Source organism: Tupaia chinensis, unplaced genomic scaffold (assembly GCF_000334495.1).
Source record: "Tupaia chinensis unplaced genomic scaffold, TupChi_1.0 Scaffold000365_1, whole genome shotgun sequence".
Taxonomy (NCBI): Eukaryota; Metazoa; Chordata; class Mammalia; order Scandentia; family Tupaiidae; genus Tupaia; species Tupaia belangeri.
This window is the reverse complement of record NW_006159862.1, coordinates 1,650,629-1,657,337: the sequence shown is the minus strand read 5'-3', so window position 1 is coordinate 1,657,337 and position 6,709 is coordinate 1,650,629. Positions and strand designations below refer to the sequence as shown.

At 45.5% G+C, this 6,709-nt stretch overlaps 1 protein-coding gene and 1 non-coding gene across 4 annotated transcripts in view; both read left to right on the top strand.

Annotated features, from left to right (window-relative positions):
• SPECC1 (sperm antigen with calponin homology and coiled-coil domains 1) overlaps positions 1 to 6,709 on the top strand; it is a 362,600-nt gene that overhangs the window by 17,136 nt on the left and 338,755 nt on the right. The gene's annotated exons all lie outside the window — the stretch shown is intronic.
• Positions 820 to 926, top strand: LOC114008672 (U6 spliceosomal RNA). The gene has a single exon (XR_003550188.1). It is a non-coding gene; the product is annotated as a U6 spliceosomal RNA (small nuclear RNA).

Here is a 6,709-nt window from a genome sequence, read left to right as displayed (position 1 = left end):
GGTCTCTGGACCTCCATGTACGGCAGTGGCTGTGAGAGCGGGAGCCAGACGCAGCCCAGACCTGGAATCTTGAAACTCATGCTGGACACATGTGTGTGCACGCCCAAAATCCCAACAAGAGAAGGGAGGAGAAGGGATTGTGGCATGGCAATGCCCCCCAGTGGGGGGAAGGTGATTTCTCATTTTCTGTCTCTCTGTCTCTCCAGGGAGTGCATGTGCCTTATAGCAAAAATCTCTCTTTTAAAAAAAAAAAAGAAAAAAAAGGTTGTCGGGGAAGAGCATGCTCATGTGATCTCGAAGTCTCACCCCACGGGTAGCGTATTAGATATGGGGGACAGACGTCATGGAGGCTGCTGTCACCACCAGGCCCACTTAAGACAACCCCGTTGATCTCTGGCCATCTCCTTGATTCCTGGGCACTACAGGATACCCATCCAGCGACCAGCAGTTAGCGTAATGGCTATGTCGCTGAACTCCCATGTAGTCGACCGCAGTTTGAGTCCCAGACCCGGTGGCTTAAACTCATGCCAGGTGCGTGTGCGTGCGTGCCCAAGATCCCAAGAGGAGAATGGAGGAGAAGGGATTGCGGGTGACCATCCCCCCTGGGGGGCGATTTCTCACTTTCTGTCTCTGTCTCTCTGTCTTTCTGGCTAATGCACACGCCCTATAGCAAAAACCTCTCCAATAATAATAATAATAATAATAAGATACCCATCCAGGCTCACCAGGTTCATTCATTCTCCGCACCTGGAATCCGCTGTTTCTCCAGGGAGCCCTGCCTCCTGCTAGCAGGTAATAATGCTTAGAAGTGTAGGTACAGTGCTCGCTTCGGCAGCACATATACTAAAATTGGAATGATACAGAGAAGATTAGCATGGCCCTTGCGCAAGGATGACACGCAAATTCGTGAAACGTTCCATATTTAAAAAAAAAAAGAAGTGTAGGTACATTTCTGAGGGAGAAGGGTGGGGAGAGGAGTCCTGAGTAAAGTAATTCAGTCATCGCCGGCACTGCTTTCTTGGGGGCATAGGGCCTTGTTCCAAGGGAGGTAGCGTTTCAGCAAGAGAGCGACGTGTGCTGGCGTCTCCCCTACCAGTCTGCATCTTCGTGAGCCAGGCTGGCATCTTTTCCATGTTTTGTATTTGTCACGTCCAGTGCCATTGCTGGAACAGAGGAGGCACTTAATATCGATGTTTGGACTTTCATTGTACCAAATGGTCTGTAAGTCGCTCATCACATACCACGATTGTTTTTCTTTCTTTCTTTCTTTTTTTTTGGAGAGGTTTTTTTGCTATAGGGTGCACCAAAAAGCCAGAGAGAGACATAGAGACAGGAAGTGAGAAATCACCCCCCAGGGGGGATGGTCACGCCGCAATCCCTTCTCCATTCTCCTCTCGGGATCTTGGGCATGCACACACACGCACCTGGCATGAGTTTAAGCCACTGGGTCTGGGACTCGAACCATGGTCGACTACGTGAGAGTCCAGTGACATAGCCATTTTGCTAACGGCTGGTCCCTCCACCACGAGTGTTTTACTCATGCCCTCACTCTGGGTGGAGAGCAGTGATGGAGCAGAGAGGAGCTGCTGGAAGCCACGGGATGCTCCAGAGCGTGTTCCCTTGCTGGGTGGAAGGCAGTGTGGGCGTCAGCATGCCAGCCAAGGCCCAGTGGGACGGGGTGCCATTGGGATGTCTGTCGATGTCTCACCCTGGAGGTGAGCGGGATCGCTCTGGCTTCACCTCTGCGGACAGACACGGGCGGCAGTCCTGCTGATGGGCTCTCCCCTGTACTGCTCTTGACCTTGACGCCAGCCAGTTGCTCAATCTCGTTTCCTCGTTTTCCTCTGGAGAAGACTGACGGTATCCTAAACAAGCTGAATTAAAAGTAATGAGAAAAGCATATAAAACCCCTCGATAGGTAGTAATTGAAGATGTATTATGAGCACAGAACGTAGCCAGTAGAAGTAGCTACAAAGGAAACCTAACGTCAGACCCTAGGGTTTGTTTTTATTAGAAGAAATTGTGGTATTTTAATAAGAGTTCCTAATGAAAGGGTAGTTCCAGGCTGAGTCTAGCTTTTTTCTTTTTTCTTTTTTAATAAAGAAGTTCATGGAAAAGCATATTATGAAAAAACTATGATGAATTTCAGGTTTTGTTTTTTTTTCCACCAAAACAAACTTGTACTTTAATTTCATTTTCCCGCTAATTTTTTTGAGGGGGTGGGGGCTGGAAGGGATGGCAAAAGCAAAGTTGATGGAGAGGAAAATAAGCTCGTAGGCAAGGAGGGGCCCCAGGAAGTGGGTAGCCAAAGAGGGGCTGAGGTGAGGGGTCTTATCTCCGCGAGGGACTTGTGCACGCATGTCCCTTGTGACAGGGGTCACATTTGAAATCCTCTCGCGTTGTTTGAGATGGAGGACGCAGGTGAGAGTGAAGTAAAATAATTCCCGCTTGCTTATTTTCAGCTGAAAACAGATTTATAAGAGTTCAAAAAGTTCATAGAAAACGGAATTAAGGTATTGAGTGTATCTTAGTGCAAAATTTTTGGAAACTCATTCATAGGTTTTTTCCTAATACGTATTTTCCATGTCTCTTTTGAAGACCCCTCATAGATCTTACTCTGCATAGTCTGCCTTTTCTCATCCTGTTACGTTATTGGAAGATAACCTTGTCCATTCATAATTCTCTTATTAGCTACCTCTGTGTCTTTAAACAGCTTGCTTAAACAGTCTTCTCAATTTATCAGTTCGAGAAATAAATCTTTCTTGGGACCAGCAGTTAGCATAATGGCTGTGTCGCTGGACTCCCACATGGTCGACCGCAGTTCGCGTCCCGGACCGGGTGGCTTAAAACTCACGCCGGGCGCATGTGCGTGCGTGCCCAAGATCCCAAGAGGAGAATGGGGGAGAAGGGATTGCGGCGTGGCCATCCCCCCTGGGGGGTGATTTCTCGCTTTCTGTCTCTCTGTCTCTCTGGCGAGCGCATGCGCCCTATAGCAAAAACCTCTCCAAAAAAAAAGAGAGAAACAAGTCTTTCTCTTTTTTTAATGAACTGCTTATTCAACACTTACCTATTTATTATTACTTTTTACATTTGACCAGAGAGAAACAGAGAGAGAGGGAAAGGGAAAGTGGGAAAGCAAGCTGCCAGGTCTGAGACCCAAACAGTGGTCGGCCATGTGGGAGTCCAGCACCTTAAACCACACCACCTGCTAGGCCCAAAATTGAATCTTTCAGTATACTGGAAAAAATAAAATATATTAATATTTTCTCTCATTCCTTGCACCCCAGTTTTTGTGGCGTGGCGAAGATTTTTTAAAAAATTATTTAATTTTATTTATTAATGTTATTTTAAATGTGCTACAGGGTGTGGGTGTTCACCAGAGAGAGACACAGAGAGAAAGCAGGGACTCGAGGTCGAGGACTCGAACCACACGGTTGGTCTTATGGGAGTCCAGCACCTTAACCACCACTCCACTTACTGATCCCCCCTTTGGAGATTTTTAGTAATATTGTCAGACTAATATTATTTTCACATTGTTGGCTTTTCTTTTCTTTCTTAAAATTGTATTCAAGGGTCCAGCAGGTGGTGTGCTGGTTAAGGCAGCTGGGTTCCCTCATGGTTAATGCAGTTCGAGTCCTGGATCTGGTGGCTTGAAAATCAGGTCAGGCGCATGCGTGCGCATGTGTGTGTGTGTGTGCCCAGAATCCCGGGAGGAGAATGGAGAAGGGATTGTGGCATGCCCGTCCCCCCGGGGGGTGATTTGTCACTTTCCCTCACACTGTCTCCTGAGCTCTTTCATATCATAAAATGGCTTTTCCTTCCCTTTCAATATGGGAGGGCCCTTCAAAATGCTCATGGAAAATGTATACTATGAAAGAAACCGCTTGGATTTTAGAAATGTCTTATATCAAAATAAACTCGTACTTTAATTCCTTCTTTGCCCTAACTTTTGGCATCCCCCTCCTGTGAGCGACTTCCTAACTTTGTAAAGAAGTCTTGGAGCATTTCTTTCCCTCTGCTTCTTTGTCATCTACCCCCGATGGAGAAGACTGGTGGGGAGTCTCCTTTGGCCTTCTGCTGATAACATTAGTAACTTTGCTAGGATATCATTTTTTTGTTAAGAAAAAAAAAAGTTATTTATTTCTTCAGAAAGAGGAAGAGATAGCACCCCCAACAGCATCTTGACAGGTGATGTGCCCCCAGACTCAGCAACTCGCATTTCTCCCCTATCTTTCTCCGGTGGGGAACAGGGCTCACAGGCCAGAATATCCCTCACTCCGACCTCTCAGTTCCTTTAGAGAAAACGGTAACCTGTTCATGCTCTGGAGAAGTAGCTGTCAGGTCTCCCAGTAAGTCTTTCTCTTTTTTTAATGAACTGCTTATTCAACACTTACCTATTTATTATTACTTTTTACATTTGACCAGAGAGAAACAGAGAGAGAGGGAAAGGGAAAGTGGGAAAGCAAGCTGCCAGGTCTGAGACCCAAACAGTGGTCGGCCATGTGGGAGTCCAGCACCTTAAACCACACCACCTGCTAGGCCCAAAATTGAATCTTTCAGTATACCTTTCTGGAAAAAATAAAATATATTAATATTTTCTCTCATTCCTTGCACCCCAGTTTTTGTGGCCCTTTGAAGATTTTTTAAAAAATTATTTAATTTTATTTATTAATGTTATTTTAAATGTGCTACAGGGTGTGGGTGTTCACCAGAGAGAGACACAGAGAGAAAGCAGGGACTCGAGGTCGAGGACTCGAACCACACGGTTGGTCTTATGGGAGTCCAGCACCTTAACCACCACTCCACTTACTGATCCCCCCTTTGGAGATTTTTAGTAATATTGTCAGACTAATATTATTTTCACATTGTTGGCTTTTCTTTTCTTTCTTAAAATTGTATTCAAGGGTCCAGCAGGTGGTGTGCTGGTTAAGGCAGCTGGGTTCCCTCATGGTTAATGCAGTTCGAGTCCTGGATCTGGTGGCTTGAAAATCAGGTCAGGCGCATGCGTGCGCATGTGTGTGTGTGTGTGCCCAGAATCCCGGGAGGAGAATGGAGAAGGGATTGTGGCATGCCCGTCCCCCCGGGGGGTGATTTGTCACTTTCCCTCACACTGTCTCCTGAGCTCTTTCATATCATAAAATGGCTTTTCCTTCCCTTTCAATATGGGAGGGCCCTTCAAAATGCTCATGGAAAATGTATACTATGAAAGAAACCGCTTGGATTTTAGAAATGTCTTATATCAAAATAAACTCGTACTTTAATTCCTTCTTTGCCCTAACTTTTGGCATCCCCCTCCTGTGAGCGACTTCCTAACTTTGTAAAGAAGTCTTGGAGCATTTCTTTCCCTCTGCTTCTTTGTCATCTACCCCCGATGGAGAAGACTGGTGGGGAGTCTCCTTTGGCCTTCTGCTGATAACATTAGTAACTTTGCTAGGATATCATTTTTTTGTTAAGAAAAAAAAAAGTTATTTATTTCTTCAGAAAGAGGAAGAGATAGCACCCCCAACAGCATCTTGACAGGTGATGTGCCCCCAGACTCAGCAACTCGCATTTCTCCCCTATCTTTCTCCGGTGGGGAACAGGGCTCACAGGCCAGAATATCCCTCACTCCGACCTCTCAGTTCCTTTAGAGAAAACGGTAACCTGTTCATGCTCTGGAGAAGTAGCTGTCAGGTCTCCCAGTCCTCGTTCAATGTGGTTCAGAGAATCCTGTCTCTGGGAGATAAGAATCTTTATGTCTGTTGTTCAGGGTTGAAGACATTCTCTACTTTCATTATAAGGTAAAGTTGTCTTTTTTCTTTTTAAATAATTATTTTGGGAACCAGCAGTTGGCATAATGGCTATGTCGCTGGACTCCCACGTAGTCGACCGCGGTTCGCGTCCTGGACCCGGTGGCTTAGAACTCACGCCGGGCGCATGTGCGTGCGTGCCCAAGATCCCGAGAGGAGAATGGAGGAGAAGGGATTGTGGCGTGACCATCCCCCCTGGGGGGTGATTTCTCGCTTTCTGTCTCTATGTCTCTCTCTGTCTGTCTGGTGAGCGCACGCACCCTATAACGAAAACCTCTCCAAAAAAAAAAAAAAAAGAATTATTTTAACTTTATTTATTTATTTAAATATTTTAATTTGACAAGAGAAGGACAAGAAAAGCAAAGCCTCCAGGTCCAGGACTCAAACCACCATCAGCCGTGTGGGAATCCAGCACCCTTAACCACCATGTCACCTGCTGGCCCCTTGTAGGCACTTTTTATGGTTAGGAAAATTAGCTCTTTGTCTGGATATTGGTAAACTGTTTTTCCCCCAATTCATTCAACTGTGACTGGGTAGGTTTTAGGTATGTGGAAAGATTTGGTTTGTATGGACTTTAGTTTTTCTTTCACAGCTTCAGTGTTTTTATATTATAAATAAACTTTCTCTACTCAAGATTTTCCTCTTTTTTTTTCCTGCCGATTTTAGTATTTTCATTGAAATGTTTGTCACTTCTGGGGCGGGGATTACAGTGTAGTGCCAACCCTGTCTCTCCTCCAGATGTCCATCCTGCTGTCAGCGCCTCTTACTGGTTCCTTTGGGATGCCAAATTTATCATGTATCCCATTGTGTATGTGTTTGGGCCAAATTATGGCTCTCTCCCGTGTCTACTTGTCTACTCATGTACCACTATCCAACTTTTTGAAAAATTTTATTTATTTCTTCTATGAATGAGGGAAAGA